Source organism: Natrix helvetica (genome assembly GCF_964273705.1).
Source record: "Natrix helvetica genome assembly, chromosome: 4".
NCBI classification, from domain to species: domain Eukaryota; kingdom Metazoa; phylum Chordata; class Lepidosauria; order Squamata; family Natricidae; genus Natrix; species Natrix helvetica.
This window is the reverse complement of record NC_138550.1, coordinates 125,748,600-125,770,100: the sequence shown is the minus strand read 5'-3', so window position 1 is coordinate 125,770,100 and position 21,501 is coordinate 125,748,600. Positions and strand designations below refer to the sequence as shown.

Sequence of the window (21,501 nt, the reverse complement as noted above, 5' to 3'; positions counted from 1 at the left end):
CCAATAAAAATATATCCCTTGCAGTGATGGGGTGGAATATAGCAGTCTGATTGGTTGGCAGTTAGAGATCTGTCATGGGAACATGTGACAAGATGAAACTTTGGCTTTGATGTTTAGTCTGACATGAAGCCACTAAAAGTCCCAGAGTAGCAGATGGATTGTTTCAAAAACTCAGTGATATCCAATTGGCCTACTATCATGGCAGAACTGCAAGATTTCTTCCCACAAAGGAGGAAAAATATATAGTTGGTCAGTTTTCCTCATTTCCAAGAAAAGGGAAGGATGAAAGACAAGGCCTCCTCTCAGGATCATCTGTTTGAGCCTACACATATGGATCTTGTGCTTGCTGAACAGAGATTCAAACAGGACAGGAGTTTGGCTTCTGGCCTACAAATCTGATAAAATGGTTATCAAAACGGAGGTGCAGATCAACATTTGCAGCTTATCTGATGATGAAAACATTAGCTGAAGCTGAAAACCAGCAAATTTCATAAAATGGAATTATGGTGGAGGAGACAACCACTTCTAGGCACAGGGTACAAGTAGTGGGGCTCTTAAGGTGTAAAGTAGTTTGGTTGATGAAATATGGCCATGATGGCAAACCTATGACACACATGCCACAGATGGCACTCAGAGCCCACTCTATGGACACACCAGCTATCACCCCAGCCCAGTTCCACCACTCATGTACATGCGCCTCCCATGGGCCAGCTGGTCTGTAAGTGTCTGCCACACATGCTTGTGGGGTGGGGCACATGTGGGGGATGCACATACATGTGTGGACATGCTTCACATGTGCAGGGGTGCTCACATTGCATTTTGGGGCCTCGCAAAGCACCCCTGGACCCCTTTTGGCTTCCAAGTTGGTTCAGGAGGCCTTCCAGGCCCAAACGGGGGTGCAAGGGGGATCACGTGTGCATGCACGGGGCAGGGCGCATATGGGAGATCACATGCATGGGGGTCACACGCACATTGCATTATGGGTGTAGGTGCGCATGTGTGCTGTGCGTGCATACACATTTGTTTTTGGCACGCAACGACAAAAAGGTTAGCCATCACTGGAAAATGGAATCAGTCTGCTGACTGTTCCAGCTAAGAGGAATTTAAGCCCTGAGAAATAAGTTCAACCTGTACTGCATCAGAGAGTTTATCTTTAAATGGTAAATCTTGTCATAAGTAGCAAGGCTTGTAGTTGGAAATCCTTATTCTATGGGATCATAAAACTTAGCGCTTAGAGCAAAGTTGGCGTAGTTGTCCAAGATCAGGCTGTTCTGTAGCAAAAGAGGGGTATTCATTTTCATAGTTCCCTCTGTCAGTAGGTCAACTGATTGACTATACCCCTGCCTTTCATTCCTCAGAACTCTGACCATCCCTATTTGAGCATAGTTCTCACTCAACAGCTAAAATGTGTTTCATAAACTGATAATCTGTATATAATCATCTAGCTTTCCCATCAGGAGCAAATAGCAGTTCAGGAGGAAACTTTCCGTGGAACTTTGAAATGTTAAAAAGAATCCTTCCGGGTTTTCACATATTGGATAGATGGGGAAAAAGATCCTATGGTTAATTTGGATTTTAAAAGAACACGAACTGTCATCAAAGGAGATACTTGATTTCCATTAGGCTCCACAGAAAAACAGCAAGCATTCGCAGTTAAATTACTTACAGCTAGTTAGTCTCTTTTAGAGATTATTACATGTAACCCAAATGGTCAATAATTATGCAAGGCAGAAATTGCACATATGGCTGAATTAATCTGTAAGTGATAATCCCGATATCTGCAAACAGCATATCCATATATTATGTGCATATCTCTGTATATTCACTTATACAACCATGATATTTTAAAAACATCTCTAAAATCAGAAAAATAATGCTCTGTGTGAGTATACATGAATATTTATAAGTATGTTTGTGTATGCATATATGTTTGTATGTAAGATTCTATGGCTTTCATCCATTCTAAAGACATTTCCAAGTTGAAAAGAAGAGACCTAAAAAGTAGAGTGGAGACCTAAGAATTGCTTATCCTCCTTCTCCAGAAATGCTTGACCATTCCAACATCAATTTCACAGTAAAGTTCTAAATCCATGCTAGCAGGAATTACTAAATTAATAAAAGTTCAAAGTCCCTGAGATGTGCAGATGCCAGAGTTGAGAAGGCATGGGAATTAGAATTCTCCTATTAAAAGGAAGAAGAAGGGAATCTATTTGTTTTTTTTTCTTCTTGTACTCACTGAAATGCATGCTCTCCATTGTTTTCCTTATTAGAACATCAGTGGCAGCCCATTGTACCAAGCCTGCAAGCTAGAGTTTAAAATGTTAAGTGCAAATGTTCCTTAGCAACCAGGGTAGAGAATCAATTCTAACTAGTGATAGTTAACTCTGAAACTTTTTTCCTGCTAGAAAGCTATTCTGGACAGTTCTGGATACATACATCTTGGGTTTCAGTAAAAGTTTTGGGAGTTATACTGAAATGTATTTTTCTCAGTCAGGTTTTTCTAACATTTTCAAACTTTTCTTACTGGATTGGAAAACAGAAACAACATTCAAAGTCTTCTGCAGGTAAGCATACATTATGACTCCTAGATATATCCCTTACATATGTGGCTTTGCAGTGCAAATACACAAGGGACCCAATTTGCATTGCATGCATTTTTTGTAACTTGCTCCCCCTTGCCCCGTTCTGCAAATAACCAAATCAGCAGGAGACAACTGCTGCTATGCCTATGCATTAAACCATTCAATCTTAAAAACAGGACATTTTAATGCAACTCCAAGCACCTACTTTGTTTTCAAGGCTCACGTAAACCCTTAATAAAGATATGTACCCACTTGTACAGTACATGCTGACGTTAATGGACTTTCCGGGGACAGAGGGGAGTGGATGTATATTAAACCATAATCCTCTCAAAAATCAATATGCATTCTAATCCCAAGGCCAGAGGCATGGAGAATGGATACCATCCAGAAGGTAACTAAAATGGGGACTAATCTATGAGGTGCAATGTACTGTTGAATTGAATTTGCAGTTTTAGGTTCACTTAGTTGCAAGCAAACCCCACTGCAACTAACAATATGTACTCCTGAAAAAACATGCATAGAATGAGGCTATAACAGATTAAAGAGTTAAAAGAGATTAAAGAGTTAAAAGAGATTCTAATGAAATACCTTATTTGGAATTATAAATCATAGTAGAATGTTTTCAAAATTTACAATCAGATAAAACTGATAGCAGTTAGCTGGACAGAAAGAGGAGATGGGATAGACTGTCTTCTCCAACTTGGCAAGGCAAGCCTTTTGGTTCAAACTCAGTTTTTAAAGCATCAAATATGCTTGGCTTGCTGCAAAACTAAGATGACCTTTTTATACTCAGTGTGAGTTTCTCCTGGAACGTGACAGATTTATATTGTTATTTAGCCTTGACTGAATCTCTGCTAATTGCTTTTCAGATCTACAGGGTATATTCAAAGGCAGAGATCCATAGTCAAATCTTCTTCACTTAATTCAGCAATGTAGTGGTTGAAAGAGATAGTGTCCTTCCCCTTGATTTCAGCTAAACCATCCAGAAGGCTACATCCCACCACAGTTCAAAGAAAGGCAACTGAAAAACAGCAATAGTCTCTCCAAAAATCATCCAGAGAGAAAATAAAGACTCTAAAAAGCACAGCAAAAAGAAAATTCCATCAGGTCTCCCCTTAAAGTGCCTAAATTTAAATGTCAACAACAACAACAACAACAACAACAACATAATAATAATAATAGTAATAATAGTAATAGTAATAATAATAATAATAATAATAATAATAATAATAATAATAATAATAATAATAATAATAATAATATTCACAGCATATCAGAAATTGAAAGAACACCTTTTTACAACCAACTCCCAAAGTAGACATATTGCAGAATGCTATAGTAGACAAATAGTTGAATATTTGCAACATTATTTTTCCCTGTGCATATATATTGCATTCCTTTATAATAGAGCCCTCCCCTGCTCTCTCTTCTAATTTTATTTAAGGTTTACAGAAACAGACTCTGCATAAACTCTACTGAAATTATTTAAGACTTTAATAGTTTGACAAATACTCCTAAATCTCAGGGTTATGTCATCAGTACTTTTTGCTGAGCTAAACCAGAGGCCAGTTATTCTTCTACTGTTCCCTAGTGATGTATTGTATATATTATATTATTATAATGTTTAGCATTTGCATTTATACAGCACCTGAGACTATTATAAAAACTATGCATATATACAATTCAGTAATGGGGAAAAGGGGAGGGATGAATAAAAGACCCCTCATTTTCACTGTGGTGAGAAGCATAACATGTTTTTAAGTGAATGACATTTTTTTGTTATTTACTATTGCAGCATGAGTTAATACGTAAAAATTAAGGGGAGGCAAAACTATTACCGTCTCACTGTAGATAATAACAAATCACCCAAAACAGCAGTTACCCTAAGGCAGTGGAGAGCCACAATTCAACATGGACTGTTTCCCCCCCCAAAGGTCACTCTCTTGATTCAGACATCAGCCTTTTTGGAGGAAAGTGATTTTTTCCCCAAATTATTAATATGCAAGCACACTTGCCTCACAGGATATGCATACATGTCCTGTTGGCTTGCTTCCATTTATGTCCTTCTGTTTGGATGGCACCCTGCCTAATAATAAAACATGATGGACTTTGATGAGCAGCCAACATTTGTCTCTTTTCCCCTACTCCACACTACGTGATCAGACATTGCAATTCAGAAATGCAATCTCAAAAATAAAGTTAAAGCATCACATCTTTGGCAGTCTGTATCGTACTTCATTTCAGGGCAGTACTTGCAGTCCACCCTGAAACACGTTTCGCTGAGAAAATCAACAATTGCAACAAAGCCCTTTAGAAAAATGAAATTTAAAATAACATCTCTGAGGACCACACATCTCAGGGACACAAGGCCCAAGAAAAATATATTGTATTTTTTGCTCCATAAGATGCACTCTCCCTTCCCCCCAAAAAAGTGGTTGGAAATGTCTGTTCGCCTTTGGTAAATAGTGGCCGGGCCGCAGCAGCAGAGTCCTTTTACAGTGCTCTTCTGTCTCTTTTCCACAGAGTCAATAGGCATAAGAGGACATCTATGTGTGTCTCTCTGCCTGAAAGATTTTTGTCTTGTTTTCCTCTAGGTCATGTGCGTCTTATGGTCATGTGCATCTTATGGAGTGAAAAATACGGTAAATGAATCCTTATGAGAAGTTTTCCTAATTTTTCAGTGCATAGTAACCCTCTAGAACAGTTTACGAAACTATGAGGTGTACCTCCTTTAATGAGGTGCAGACAGAATCCAGGGGAGGTTTGAAGGACCTTTTAGTTGCTTGACAATAAATCAACCTTTCCCAAAGTTTCATTGTATTGTTTTCATTTTGAAAACAATTCACATTCATTTTGGAGTTCATGTTTTTTTTAAGGGGGAGATGTGTATTTTAAGGTTGTACTAAAGGGAGGCGTGATGGCAAAATGTTTAGGAAATCCTGCTGTACAAATAGCTTGGTCACCACAGTCAGGGAGGAAAGAGTGTACACAATACATTTCTAAAGTGCATTTTCAAATATCACTATCCAAAAGAACTTCTTGAAACTGTTGAAGATTTTCTGAGAAGAGACAAAGAAAACAGTGATACGACTAACTTCTTTTTGCTGGAATTATAAAAGGAGCTTGATAAGCACACCAAGGATTTCGAGAGGAAGGACAAAGACAGTATGAGAAAGGAGATGTTAGTATTATGTTTGGGGGATCTATAGATTGCTGGGTGAAAGAATAAATAATATAAAATTGATTTGTATGATCAAGGTTAAAATAAATGGGTTACTATTTCTGGTGAAGTTTAGTAGTTTGCTGACTAGGAATGTTTTAAAGATTTTATTTGAAGAGAGGAAATGGGACAATATGTTTAAATACAAATGGAGATATAAATAAAAAGGAAGAATTCAAATTGGATTTAGTATATATAGTTTGCAGTGGTTATGTTCTTATTTCTGATAAACCTTAATAATATTAATGTTCAAATAAACATGAAAATAAGAATGGGAGATATTGCCTTGAGGTTTTTTAACTTATTACTTACTCCTTGTGTCATCTTACAGCCAAACTAAGGCAAACATATGCTCTTAGGTCCTCTGGATAAAGAAAGAGTTGTTATGCAATGCCGGTATCAATAAGTGCAGGTGTTTATTTATTTTTTAGATGATACCTTTCTATTCTATCTTTGTTAGAATGAATTACAAATTTATTTGCATATGCTTATACCTTGCAACAAAGCATCAAGTTTATTTTCCTACCTCTGGTCCCATTTGTGTGTCCAACAACTGGAAAGAAAGGGAAAGTATTAAGGAAAGGAACAGAAAGGAAAAGTATTAAACAAGAACAACAACAGAAACAATTTTACATTCATGTTGCATTTGGCTTCACGTGGGTTTCTACAGGCAGAGAAATAGCTTCACTGTTTTCAGTGGATTCATGAGTGGTGAGGGGGGGGAGGTGAGGTTTGAAGGCTTCATTTAATTCCATAGAAATGCAAAATGATGGCAGTCATTCTTCCCTACCTAAAATCAGGATGACAATAAAATGTCTCCTTGTTGTGGCTCTTTGCCAGTTATGTCATTGTATTTCACTAGAGCTTTAGGGAAAGAAAGAGTTGCTGGCTTTTTAGATGCAGTGTTTTGGCAATAAGCTCTTTGATTCCTTGACATTGCAATGAGGCTCTGGCTTTCTAACATTTCAATAAACAGTATTCAAAAATAAGAAAGCAATTAAAGTTTCTATTGCTTAAAAGATTTCCAGATCCTTGTAACAGCATAGTATAAGGAATATCAAGTAGTCTACATCAGTAAGATGCAAATGAATGCAATTTTAATTTGGTTCACTTTTCTGTTTGGTGACTCCCTTTCTTGTTGCTGAGCACCTCATTTTACCTACTCTCTTGATTTATGCACCAGTTGCAAATGTGAAAATTGCAACCTCCATAACTTTATAGAAATGATGTCTAAAGAAATAAATGTGGACTATAATTCACACTTTATGGATGGGAGAAACAGGTTTGTCTGTAGACATTCTAAAAATCATTGTATAATAAAAAAGTACTCATGCAAATATGCAAACACCCCACTTTATAGGTTAATCCTTATTAAAAACAGCTCCTTATATGACTCTCAAGTTACAGATCATTTTCAAGAAACTGCTGGCACATCAGATTTTTATTTTGCCCACTATTTTAGACAAAAAAAAAGCTGAACTGAATTTGTCAGCATTAAAGGAAAATATGGTAGATTAAACATATTTGCTTTAGCTAGGCTTTCAAACTTAATAGGTAGACTAGAGAATCTGGAGCTAACACAATACTAAAACAAATAACTAAATAAATCTCAGAGCACTGTTGTGGAATCACTTCAGGTTCTACTTTATTTACCTGCATGGTCTAAGATTACCTTTCCATTGCACATAAATATTTTGACTGCTTGGCAATACCTGTGCATAGATTATAGGACTTAGACTAAAATTATATGACAGGTTGGTCAAGAATAGTTGCTGAGCTTAAAAAAAGGCTCATTTCCATTTTTCTCCTTTTTGGGGGGTGGGTTTTGAATGGAGACAAAGGTTCTCTGCTCACTTTTGAGTTATACTTCTGGGTCTGAAGAAATAAAAGCCTTCAAACAAATTATTTTCCTTCAGATTGCTATAAAAATCAATCAACATCCAAATGAGCACTGTTTACCAAAGAGGCAGAAAGAAAGAAAGAAAAATACCAGATTTGCTGCTAAAGGAAAGATTGGGAAATAATAAGATTCAACTTATATTCATGTTTTGATACTGCCATCCATCAGTGGCATACAGCTGTCTTCAGATGGCAATATGGTGACACTATTAATTAGAATTCAAACAGTCCATCCAGGACCTTTTAACAGCAATTGTACAGAAATGACAGAGATGAAATTTCAACTAGCATGACGATCAGGGTTTGAGAAAATATTCCCTCTACCACCTTTCTTCATGCCAATAGCTTTTAACAGGCAAAGAGGAAAGCCAATAAAAGTTGACAACTCTTCATTTATTGTGGATACTTCCCTCATACAATTATTATTAAGAAATGTCCATGTTAACATGATTAAAGAGTAGTTGTGCAAACATTATTCTGGCAATCCTTTTAGTAAGTAAATGCCCTTGGTTATAGAAATATGTTTCCATTCACTACCAAACATACAATTAATACCATTACCTGCTATTAATGTCAAGGTTGCCATCATTCAAGACTGTATTAACAACACAGCTTTATAGCACATCTAGTATTCAATGTAACTTGCTAGAAAAGGAAAAAATGGCAAGTCTGCAGCAAGATAAGGGAAGCAATAAAGTGGTAAATAAGATGAAAAACTGAAGATGTGGGACCAAATTACACTGCTAACACAATACTAGAGAAGCATATTGTTGAAAATGATTATGAATCTACTGTTGTATACAGCATTGTTATTGCTCTTGCTTTATATTTAATCATTCACATCAAATGAGGCAGGTTAAACTTTTGTTTCTATGCCTGTGTTAGTATATGCATAAATTGGACTACTGAAATTGACTCAGGAGTTGATCCAATCCTTTATGTCACAGCCTCCTAAAAAGGTAGACGAAAGTTAAAATAATGTAAAATGAGCTGATGAATAAGTTCAGCAGAAGATACCCAACATGGAGGCACATCAGAACACAGTTAGTGTCAGTTTCACTTAGTCTAGAATTACTAAAGTCGTAATGCGGCTGACGTTAAATGTGACAAGATGCAGATAATACACACTAAGGGAAGTTGAACCTATTGAGCTGGTGGATAGACTATCATTATGATGACAGGTTACCCTAAACAAATACAATTTAAATGTTGTGTATTCCCAGCAGTCAAGAAACAAATAAATAAGAGTTAAACCTGTTAGCATCAAAAGTCATTGCAACAATTTCCTTCAACATCTCCATATTTCCCACATATCAAGGTAGTAAGTCATGCACAATGATGTAATTCTATGCATAATCAGACAAGACAGGGACAGTCACCAACTACAAGTCCCATGGTACATCAGAAATCTGAATCAGTCTATAGTCTTCACCTGAAACAAATACCCATCTCTAATGCCTCTGCTTTGCTAATTAAACAGTTCACCACCAGAAATCAAGAATGTTTAGTTCTGGTATTTCATTTATAGAGTTTCCAAATCTTAAATATCTCTTTGAAATTTTTAAAAATATTAACTTTTTAAAAGGAATTAAAACCTTTTTTAATGTGTTTATTCATGATTTTTTTGTTTTTATTATGTCTTAATCCAAAGTGTATGTTAACCAACATCCATCTTCTGGTGGATGGCAGTACATAAGGCCATTTGCAAAAAGAAAAGTAGAAGGGGAAAAAGATACAAATTAAAGATACAATGCAACGACTCTAGATTCAGGTATCCCTCAAGAGTGTAACAACATGCATAGTTTACAAATGAAGTAATGAGCCATAGTGCCAGACAGAAAAATAAGTGATATCTCAATTACCAAAGACAATCAACCCACATCCAAAGAAGTCTGAACAGAGACCTATGGGCTTCATAGAATAAGAATTCAATTTTTATTGTGAGAACAATGTTCATAATGGACATTGCATAGTACCTACCTAAATGAAGAGAATAGATATTTTGAAGGGAGAGGAACATGAAGAAAAATAAATAAAAATGAAACCCTAATCTCAGTGGCACTATAAAACACCTGAAATAGCAAAACACCAGGTAATATTGCATAGTGAAAGTCTAGTTTGAAGCTGAATTGCCACCTCTTCTTAGAAATGGCTGGGAGAATCCATATAAACCTTGACAAACAGAGGGACCAATTTGAGAATGCATATAATCTGGTCATCCCTATCATACAGAGACCAATTATTCTCAGTAAATCCTGACCCACATGTCTTTGTTGATTGTCAAAAACACAGAGATTTAAAAATTTTTAAACTACATAAACTCATACTGGGCATGCTGCAAGGTAGTATAAGATGGCCTCCCTTAAGGAACATAGGGAACATAAATTAACCTTCATGATAACAGACACAAAGTTGAGACAAATAGAGCTTTTATTGATCAACTTTGAAAGTAGAATGAATTCTGATCATTTCCAGGCAAGTGAGTGCTAAACTTTCAGTGCATTAACTGAAAGCTGTATAATAGGTTGGAAACAGGTGTGGCCTTCCCCATTGTTTTATATTACCCATGGTAAATGCAAGCAATTGTTGCACTTCAGCTTTTGAAAAACGAAGGAGCATTGATAGGATTTTAAAAAATGGGGGGCAGGGTAGGGGAACCCCAGGAGAATCGTTGGATTCTCACAGGTCATATTGCTCATGATTTGGATGCATGGTTACATTACTTTTATTAAGACAGGTAACTTTGTTCTCAACTATTGATTCCTTTTGAAGAGACAAGAAAGACAGAAATTTAATAAAGTTTGTACAGCAGTACCAATAGCACTTAGATTTATATACTGCTTCACAGTGCTTTACAGTCCCTCTAAGTGGTTTACAGAGTTAGTATATTGCCCCCAACAATCTGGGTCCTCATTTTATCGACCTTAGAAGGATGGAAGGCTGAGTCAACCTTAAATCTGCTGAGATTTGAATTGCCAAATTGCAGGCAGTTGGCAATCAGCAGGATTAGCCTGCTGTACTGCATTCCAACCACTACACAACCACAGCTCTTAATATTCTTGTGTGAGAGAATTATGTCTTTTATTTATTTAATTATTTTCTATGGCTTCCCATCTCAATCAACGACTCAGGGTGGATTATGCCCAGATAAATTCAGTTACAGAAAATGCTATCAAAATTAATCAAAAGTATTTACTGGGAATGCTGAAAATTGTTCTGCAAATATATTTGGAGATCTTATTTTGGCTCAGGCTTATCTAAGTGTTCTATAATTCTCCTACTGGGAGATCTTCTCATAAATGATTTACTTATTGGTAGCAAATGATACTGTCATTAAAATACTCACCCGTTCCATGTAGGATGTTTCTTTGGCTCCAGCTATTGGGTGGTCTGCTTTCTGTCCAGGATTTAATTCTGCAACAGAAACAGGATTCTGGTGTTCATTCATAAAATTACTTAATATTGGGTCAAGCCATCAGTCTTCAATATTCTTTGCACTGGTTGGCAGAAGCTGTTCTAAATTATAAACAGGGTAGGATCTACCAGACCCAGGTTACCAAAATCAAGATAATCACTGGCTATTATAGTAAACAATCAGTGTTTTCTGTATTTTTTTTGCTATCTATTGATTGTCCAGATCTAATAGTCTTATAAGAACTTTTCTTAATGGGATCTGAAGGGATTGGGGGAGGGGGATTTTTAAAAATCAAATTATTCATGGGAAGATCTGGAGATGCAGGAGTTGAACCTGACATATTTTGCATGTGGTATGTGTACTGCCAATGAGCTGTTATGTTTTCCAATATACTGTATAGCTATAGCTGTCCTTCAAATGGCACATGGGAGCTTGCCTGTATTCAGTTAATGTAGGAGAAACAATGCCAGAGCCTGGGGCTGGGGTCAAAAGAGAAATCAGCCTAGAGTTTCTACGTAACCAAAAAATGCTTAGTCCAACCTCTCTTGAATTCCATTAACCCTTACCTAGCACCGAAATAGCACTAAACATTAGTTGAGTAAATACCTGTGCATAGGCATGAATTGTAATAAATCAGTTTAATTGGAACTTCACATGTGGTCCTGGTGTTTTGCCACCTGACATTTGATAATGAAATGGGATCCCATTTTTATAGTGTATATTATTTTGTAGGATTCTATTCCAATCTACCTGGTGAAGCCAGGCTGATTCGCTAATATGCATTCTCTACATATTGTCACAAGGAGAACTATGGAAGGTTGGAACTGCCATAGGCACAATAGCACTGGGAAACATAGCTTTCCCTTCCTGAACTTACCTGAGATTTAGTTATAGCCCCAGCTGTAGATATTTGGATGCTGAAGTTCTGGTGGTCCTACAATTCTCCCTACCTTGTTGTTCTCCCTAATTAATGTTGTTTTTGCACATTTTCTTTCTCCAGACTTGCTGTCACTTTCTATGAGTCCTCACTTACATGCTATACTTTTAAGTCCTCTAGCCATACAGATAGGAAGGATGTCAATCCTAGGCAGCAAGAACAATGTTGAGAGATTACAAGAGTTGCTGTCAAACTGTGTTCCTATTATGCTAACCCTCAGAGAGTGAGCCATTGATCTCCATGGTTTAGTCCCACCTTTGGATAGGTAGTGTTTCTAGATCCACAGCATGGCCATAGCAGTTAATAATGGGAAAAGTATTCTAATACATATAAATTAATACAGGTAGTCCTCAACTTACAACTACAATTGAGCCCAACATTTCTGTTTCTAAGTGAGACATTTGTTAAGTGAATTATGCCCCATTTTATGACCTTTACTGCTACAGTTGTTAAGTGAATCCCTGCAGTTGCTAAGTTAGTAACATGGTTGCTCAGTGAATCTGGCTTCCCCAATGCTTGTCTCAAGGTTACAAAATGTGATCACACAAAACCCCGGATACTCTGCAACCATCATAAATTTGAGTCAGTCGCTAAGCATCTGAATTTTGATGACATGACCATGAGGATGCTGCAGTAGTTGTAAATGTGTAATGGTCATAAATTACTTTTTTGGGTGCCGTCAAGGTACCGCATTTCTTAGCCTCAGCGACTGTAAGATATGTGAATTTCATGATTCAGAATTCTGGGGATGAAGGGAGCTCTCGTCCAACAGTTGAGGCAAATTAGTCTGACAAAGTTTTATATGTTATGTACAGGTAGTCCTTGAGTTACAATTCATTTGGTGATCTTTCAAAGTTACAACGGCACTAAAACTTAATGACTGTCTTTATCGCTTACAACCCTTAGTCATGTGCTCAAAATTCTGATGGTTGACAACTGGTTCGTATTTATGACGGTTGCAGTGTCCCAGGCTCATGAGATCGTCTTTTGCAAACTGCTGACGAGCAAAGACAAAGGGGAAGCCAGATTCACTTAACAATCATGTTATTAACTGAACAACTGCAAGAAAGGTCATAGCGCATTTTGCAGTTTCACCTTGTCATCACTACCTGCTTTAGGACTTGGTAAAACCCTAGCACCATGATGGCAAACCTATGGCACGCGTGCCCAAAGTGGTACACGGAGCCATGTCACCCAGCACGTATGGTATTGCCCGTTCCTCTTCTGGGTTTCTGGTGCGCATGCAAGCTGATCGTCGTGTGAGCATGCGCGCCAGTAACCAAAAGACTAGCTGGGTGGCACACACGCATGCACTGAAAACCAGAAGTTCATTTTCCGGTGCGTGCATGTCCCTTGGGCAGCTTCTCTTCCTCATTTGTGGCATTGAGCATGCACACATGCCCCCCATCACTGCCCTAGCGGAACTAAACTAGAGGATTTGGGATCCAAATCCCAAATTTGGGGTTCAAATAACAGATCCACAGGCTCTTGTCCCTTTTATAGCACAATCACTTCTCCTCCCTGGACTGTTCTTAGATAGTTCTTTAATACCTTATATATGTTGTATGGAAGACTATTTAATTTGGCCCAAATTAGGGTGCTACTTATGAGGACAGCAACTGGTAGATATATAAATCTCTGAGACAAAAACCTAAATTGTTTCTGATCACGCTCGGATGTACAATCTCTCTCACATGTGCTATTAAAATGTCCATTATATACCCAATGATGATCAAGCTTAATACTTCCCACTGTTAATAGTTGCAATTGCCACTGCAACCAGGAGGCCAACTTCCTTTTCCTGGGTGACCACTTTTCAGAAATCTCTAAGGCTGCAAAATTCTTATCAATAGATTTAGCCTTCAGAAACCATCTGGTTCCTCTCTCATGTTGTTAACTGTTAGCTGTTAACTGCTCTAGGGTTTTCTCACAATTCTTAAAATCCCTTTTTATCACTACTATATTGTACAGGGAGTCCTTAACTTACAACCATTTGTTTAATGACCATTCAAAATTATGACACTAAAATTAATGACTTGTGACCATTTTTCACACTTATGAGTATTGCAGCATTCCTGTGGTCACTTGATCAAAATTCGGACACTTGGCACTAGGCCCAGGGTACTTGCGAGATCACCTACTGCCACCAGTAGCCTCCCACCATCCAGTACGATACCACAGAGTTGGCCTCTTCAGGGTGCCGTCGGCCAGATAGTGTCGGCTGGTGACCCCCAGGGGGAGAGTCTTCTCTGTGGGAGCGCCTTCCCTCTGGAATGAGCTGCCCCGGAGCTTCGCATAATCCCTGACCTCTGGTCCTTCCGACGCGCCCTAAAAAGTTGGCTTTTCCAGCAAGCCGGCCTGGCCTGTTAATTTTTAACTTATTTTAAATGTATTGTCTTTTAAATTCGGTTTGTTTTTTGGATATGGATTTAATTTTTTAAAAACTTTTGGGATGTGTTTTTTTTTTATGTTGTACACCGCCCTGAGTCCTTTTGGAGAAGGGCGGCATATACATCCAAACAAACAAACAAAAATGGCAAGTATTTATGATGATTGCAATGATTGCTTTTGGTGACCTTCTGACAAGCAAAGTCAATGGGGAAGTCAGATTTACTTAACAACTGTGTTACTAATTTAACAACTGCAGTGATTCATCTAACAGAAAGGTTGTAAAATGAGGCAAAGCTCACTTAACAACTGTCTTGCTTAGCAATAGGAAGTTTGGGCACAATTGTAGTCGTAAGTTGAGGACTACCTGAATGTTGGTCTTTTATTGTTAGTTTGGTCTTGGACTAGAAGTAAATTTTTAACCTTAAGTTTGCCAAATGGAATCTATTCTTCAAGACTGTAGTAGACACTAAATGCATCTACTACAGTAAATTAAACTTAACTGAAATCAATATAAATTAACACTAACAGTAGCTTCATGAAGATAGGCAATTCTATGCATATTGTCCTGTGAGTAAATACAAAGAACTTTACTCTCAAGCAAATCCTGATGGCTTTGAGAAGTTGATTGATCATTTACTTTGCTAAATTATAATCAAAAGAATTACACCACACTAAACAATAAATCAATACCCTCGTATTTAGGTATTCCAAGGACAGAAGTAATATTACATTAAATGTTTAAAATATTTAAACTATTTTTCCATAGTTGAAATCCACAGAATTTAGGACAATTTTAAATTTATTACCAGAAGTGTGGCTTTATTGTGGCTTTGTTTTTACAATTATTTGATTGAAATGTTTTATTATCTTTCAAATATGGGTTTTATATAGTCCACATTTAAAGAAGTATGTATAAAGTTTTAGACATGCAAGTAAGTTCATGTGTAAAAATTGGATCAATTTTACAATAATTTCAATTTTATGCCTCCTAAAGATTCATGAAAATAAATAACAGTATATTTTCTGTATAGATTAATATCTAAAACTCTCAATATTTTTTCATAGGATGTACAACAAATCAATAGATCTACTAACTATTAGATTGGGTAATGGATAGGCACACACAGGCTTAATGGTAACAACAGCTCTTTATTAAGTACAACAAGTGAGAACAATCCAACAAAGGTTGAGTCTAAAGCAGCTGCCTGACCTGCGCAGTTCATTAGGAGGGGTTTCCTTGGACAGGTCGGACACACCTGTTTGCTCCGCAGCTCCGCTTGGTGGAAGCTCCTGGAACCTTTCACAGGCCGCGGCTGGAGCTTCTGGAGCCAGTTCGCTCAGAGCTCGCTGCGGGCCTGCAACATAACCAGATAGGTACCCTCAGGCTTGAGCTGGCCGTGGAAGGAGTGAGTGTTTGCTCCGTTTGGGTAGGGCTTTGGCTAACTGGTGCAGGAGTTACCTCTGGTTTCCTAAGAGTGGAGTTGGAGAGGCGGCCACGGGGTTGGTCAATGAGAACTACGAGACATGTCTGGTCTTGAACTGGGCCAGACAACTATGAGAAATGTCTGGCCTTGAACTGGGCCAGCAAAGTCAATGTGCACCCAAGACCATGGTGCTTGAGGTCGCTCCCACTCCTTAGCGGGCACCTCTGGGGGAGCTGGTCTGGACTCCTGGCACAGTGTGCTGGTAGCCACCCATTCTTCAATCTTCCTGTCCACGTTAGGCCACCACACGTAACTCCTAGCCAAAGACTTCATCCTGACAATTCCAGTATGCCCTACGTGTAAAGCCTCTAATACTGTAATGCACAGTTTGGGTGGAACAACGACCCGGTCCCCCCACAGTAAACAGCCTTTAACCACAGACAGGTTATTTCTCTTATGATAATACATTTTGAAATCAGACCCAGCAGGTCCTTTGGGCCACCCTCTCCATGCCCAGTTCAAAATCTGTTTGATCGTGGAGTCTCTGGCAGAGTGGCGGGCAACATCACTAAGCGAGACGGAACCAGTCTCTAAACAGTCAATGCGAAAAACTGGCATCTCAGGGGTAGGGTCTGCGAGTAGTTCATCAGTGCTCTCGTTGACACCGGCCACTTCCAGCCCCAGGGCTTCGAACTAGTCAAGCCCCAGAAGGCTCTGCAGGTTTCCGCTGACCACCGTCACCGGGAGCTGGCTGCTAAAGTTGTTGAAGTTCACCGGGAGGTGCCTTGGCCCACGTTGGGGACTTGGTTCCACTGGTAATCACGTAGGTGGATGTCATGGATGCGAAGATGCTGCTTCTTTAGGCTAGGGATAGCCTGCTTTAGAGTAGACCATGGCATGATGGTCAGTGATGACCCGGTGTCGATCTCCATCTCGCATGGAGAGCCCTCAATGAGGACTGTGACCTTCAGCTTTTTTAGCCGCCTGGTGCGAACTTGGCCGATTGATGCCCTCTGAGCACCGTGGTGGCTTCTGCCAGGCCTCTTGGCTAGGCCTCTGTTGGCGGTTTGGTGCACTTCTAGGCATCGCGGAAACAGCAAGCCGATCTGGAATGGTCTCCTCCGCAGCTAGCGCAAGGTGGGAGACGCGGTTTGAATTTGCGCCCCGGCAGGGCACGGCTACTGCGCATGCGGCAGCTGTCATCTTCCTCACCTTCTGAGCTCTCGGACTCTGCAGCCTTGCGATGTACACGTGTACTCTTTCATGCGTCTTGTGGAGTGTTTTGGTGCTGCAGAGTCTCAGTAGATTTGACAGCTGATTCGGATGCCCTGGCCTCGTCCAGTGCGATCTGTAGAGTGAGGTTAGATTTAGCGAGTAACCTCCTCTGCAGGTTAATGTCCCGCACACCGCAAATTATGCGGTCCAGAATCAGTTCGTCCAAGTATCGGAATTCGCAGTACGTTGCCTTGTGAAGCGCCGCAACGTACTCATTCATCGACTTGCCCTCTTTCTGGTTCCTGATGTTAAACTCATGCCGGCGAACGTACTTGGATGGCTTGGGGGCATAATGGTCCTCAACATTTGCTGGAGCACGGACCAGGCGACTGATTGTAGTGGTGGTGGCTCAGAGAGGTCTTTCGCTGTCTCGAACACTTCCCAGCCACAGTATCCAAGGAACGTGTTCTTCTTAAAGCCTTCGAAAGGCCCATGAGGTCATTTGCCTCGAGGAAGCAGTCAAACCGTAGCATGTATGAGTCCCAGTGCTTGGTGAGTGGGTCATATGGAGTTGGTGGGGCGTGCGTGGCCATTTTGTGTTCAGAGAGTGTTTTGAGTTTGCCGCTCAAAAATGGCTGCTCGAAGCCGCGCTGAGCTCTGGGCTGGATGTACTTGCTAGATTGCTACGCTCTTTCGGTTCGCCTAGTTGCTTTCCAATCCCACCTTCGTCGCGAGTGTTAGATTGGGTAATGGATAGGCACACACAGGCTTAATGGTAACAACAGCTCTTTATTAAGTACAACAAGTGAGAACAATCCAGCAAAAGTTAAGTCTGACAGCAGCCCTTTTATAGGGAGCTGTCAGACCCTTCGACCAATAGGATTAAACCTCTGTTCCCGTTGTAATAGAGGACCTTGGTGGAAACCACTGTAGTTAGAGAAAGTATCTAACACTAACCGCATGTTTTACAAAGACTATGGTAATCCTAACAGATCATTCCTAGTTTAACATAACGCATTTGGCAAGAACATTATTGATCAACCTAAGTTACCTTTTTGAACAGTACCAAATACCATATGACACATAATCTTTTAATCATCATAATTATATTGCACTTAAATATTTCAATTCACCTATAACAATGTTCCCAATTCTACATCAAATCATGTCTTGATGTAGCAGATTAAAGATGGGAAGGGAAGCCCACTAGTCCTAAATGTTTGCTAAGTAGTATATGGAAACTTACACATGAGTAAATTGGCATTATGCAGGTGTAAAATGGAAAATGGGATCTTAGCGAAACATAGGAGAGAACAGATGTTGTCCAATGCATCCAAAGTCTGCTAAACTGTAAATTGTCAAAGTATGACATCTCAGTTCCTATCTCCTTTTATCCTTGTTTACTACTCTTCTGTCATGTTCCCATTATACTCATAACAACAACAACAGCAATAACAACTCAACAACCTCCTGAAGACAAAAAAATGTTTTTAATTTCTTAAATAGATTTGTCATTTCTTCCTCTTCCAGGACTGATAGTAAAGGGAATTTTAAAAATGAGCACTGAAATCTATTTTAGAAAATATGTAACAGCGCTAGGAATCAGACACTGTGGGTACTATAAATCAGATTTCAGAAGCAGGTATTAAAATGAATAAGCAAAAAGCAATTTACATTAATTCTGTCCTGGAAATCTACCATCCCTAATCATCTTACTCAGAAATAGAAATTTAACCAAATAGACTTCTCATTGTTCATATGTACAAAATAGTGGAAAGGCTAATTTCATTCATTTTTGATCCATATTCTTTTTTAGTAGTAAAAATGAATTAATTTCCATTTTATTAACAATAATGAGCTGCTTTACGGAGAACAATGGAAAGACTGCATGTATCTCTAGCCTATTTTATTTTCTGTGTATTAACTGACTACAACTGATGAACACAAATATTTGCAATGAGCTTCCAAAAATGGAGGAGATGGATTGTTAAACTAGGACTATAACCATCTTAGACAGACCAACAAAATATTTAATGGAAAATAACATAATTTCCAAAATATATTTTAGGACCAGTTGCTCTATCAGAGAAAACATCTAAGATTATTTTCTGAAATATAATGCTTTGTGTCAATATAGAACATGTTATTGTGAAAATAACACCAGTGCTAAGGCAATAGGTAATAAGAGTTTTGAATGATTCCCTCCATAGATTTCTGAAATAAAAAGCTGAAGAACCCAGTACTTTATTTAAAATTCATTTTGAGAATAAATAATTTCTACTGGATTAATCTTTGTAGGTATCTAATAAAATATATTTCTACATTTGAAAACTTGTTCAGCAAAAACCATTAACCCATTCAAGTATTTAGGTTTTTTTCTCTCATGCAACATGCTAATACATTACTTTTTAAATGATTCTATCATAATCATGCCTCTGCTACAACTATGCTGGCTTTCTAAAGTTATTAAAATATGGTAGTTTTGGATGGAACTTTCAGTGTCTTGTTGAATAGAAACAGCTAAAAGCTTCAGGTTACAATCACAAGTACAAGTCAACTTCAAGCAGAGAATCACCAAGCTAATGTACACAGATTACTCAGATTTGCATTAACTCACAGATTAAAAAATAAACTAAATATGTTTTTGCATGCTTTTACTAAAAACAAAATCCAATAACAAGAATGAATTTGCAATTTCACTTCCTGAGAAGACAAGTCCTCAACATTGTTTTTTTGCCTCGATATTTTTTTCAAAGGTCTTTTAAAATCTTCCTTGCTGACAAAGTTTAGGATTTATTCATTCCCACTGGAATCTTTAAACATTGCATAAAATGTTACAAATGCTAGTTGAACTGTAAACATTTACACTATATTTGTAAAGATATCTAGCAGGTAGATATGGCAGAAGTTTGTGAATGGACATGTTATTAAACTCAGCACATAAGAAAGGAATAAGGTGTTGTTCAATATACTTCTAGCTTTATAGAATTGATTATTTTTTCAACTAAAATTCAGACTTCACATTACCAATAATTGTAGAAGAATCTGTATTAAACCCACTAGCAGAGCCCATGAACACAACAGAAGGTATGACAAGCAAAAACAAATCTACCCACAATGACAATATTCAACATTCCTTTCTGCACACACAGGTCTTATATAAATCTAAGCCCAAATGTACTATTACGCTATCCTTAAAATGGAACATACTGCAGGGAAAACATCTCTTTGAATTCCAAAGCTGTTTCTCTTACGCTCCCAGCTCTACCTCTTATCTCCCAAACACTGAAGTACAGCAAAAGTCCAAGAGATGATGTCATCATAGGCCTGTATGTATTCCTGCCGGAGCATCTCACCACACGTATCACATATAGAGCATCTCTCCTCACATACAATTCAATGCCTTACCAAGCTTTATAAAGAAATCCGGAATGTCAGCAAAGATCTAAAGCTAGTTTGTCTCAAGACCTGCTGATCTCAAGTTATCACTCAACCAATTTGTCCCCTTTTTATTTCTCCCTATTGACTGTGCCTTGTGGAAGGGGGAAGGGGGGAGGGACAAACTCTCTTAAGCTTTCCTGCAACACGGGAAAGAAGAACCAGCAGCAAATCAAATGAGGTTAGTTATTGGGTCCTTCTCGAAATGTTCTTTCTCAGGCTCTCTCTCTCTTTCTCTTTCTCTTTCTCTCTCACTCACTCACACAGATACACACACACATAACGAAAGCCAGGTGAAAGGGACTGGCATCTCTAAACTGGCAACAGGCTGAAATTACCCCCTATCCCACTCCCAAGGTGTCCCCAACCTATTCTCACCAACAACACTGCGGTGCAATGCTACATATGCAGCTGATTTCTGAATAATAATTATTTATCTCTCCCAATACCATCCCCCCCTAGTTCTAAATTATACTCTCTTTGCAGTAGGAAACACCATCCATAATGGAGACTTTAGCATCCTTGACAAGTCTGGCAAATAGGACAGAAGGATCAAATGGAGGGAAATATGAGGGCTGGATAAGTGAAGGAAGGAAGGAAGGAAGGAAGGAAGGAAGGAAGGAAGGAAGGAAGGAAGGAAGGAAGGAATTGCTACCTCCAGAAAAGCTCTGTGGGTTGCTGGCTTCTCCTGCTGCTCTGGCTGCTGCCTCTGTCACAACCGATCAGCTGATATTTACCTGTGAGGTAATGCACACTGTGTAAGGTCACCACGCACCCACTTGAACAATATACAAAGCAGGAGGGGCGCATAGAGATCCAACAGCTTGTTGTTGCCGCTTACCGCTCTGAAGAGGGGAAGATGTACCGCGCACAGGCTACTGCTACTGCTGCTGTTCCCGCTGCTGCTGCAGCTCCTGGCACATGCTGCAGGTGTCATAGCTGAAACTGCCCTGCTTCAGAATGTACTCATTTTGCTTCTG

The 21,501-nt window shown here is 38.8% G+C and overlaps 1 protein-coding gene across 1 annotated transcript in view; it reads right to left on the bottom strand.

Annotated features, from left to right (window-relative positions):
- Window positions 1-21,195, bottom strand: part of DTNA (dystrobrevin alpha) — a 170,368-nt gene extending 149,173 nt beyond the window's left edge. Inside the window, exon 1 of the mRNA XM_081950314.1 lies at window positions 21,177-21,195. The gene's annotated coding sequence lies outside the window, so the exon portion shown is untranslated. The remainder of the gene's footprint in view (window positions 1-21,176) is intronic.
- Between the last annotated feature and the right edge of the window lie 306 nt (window positions 21,196-21,501).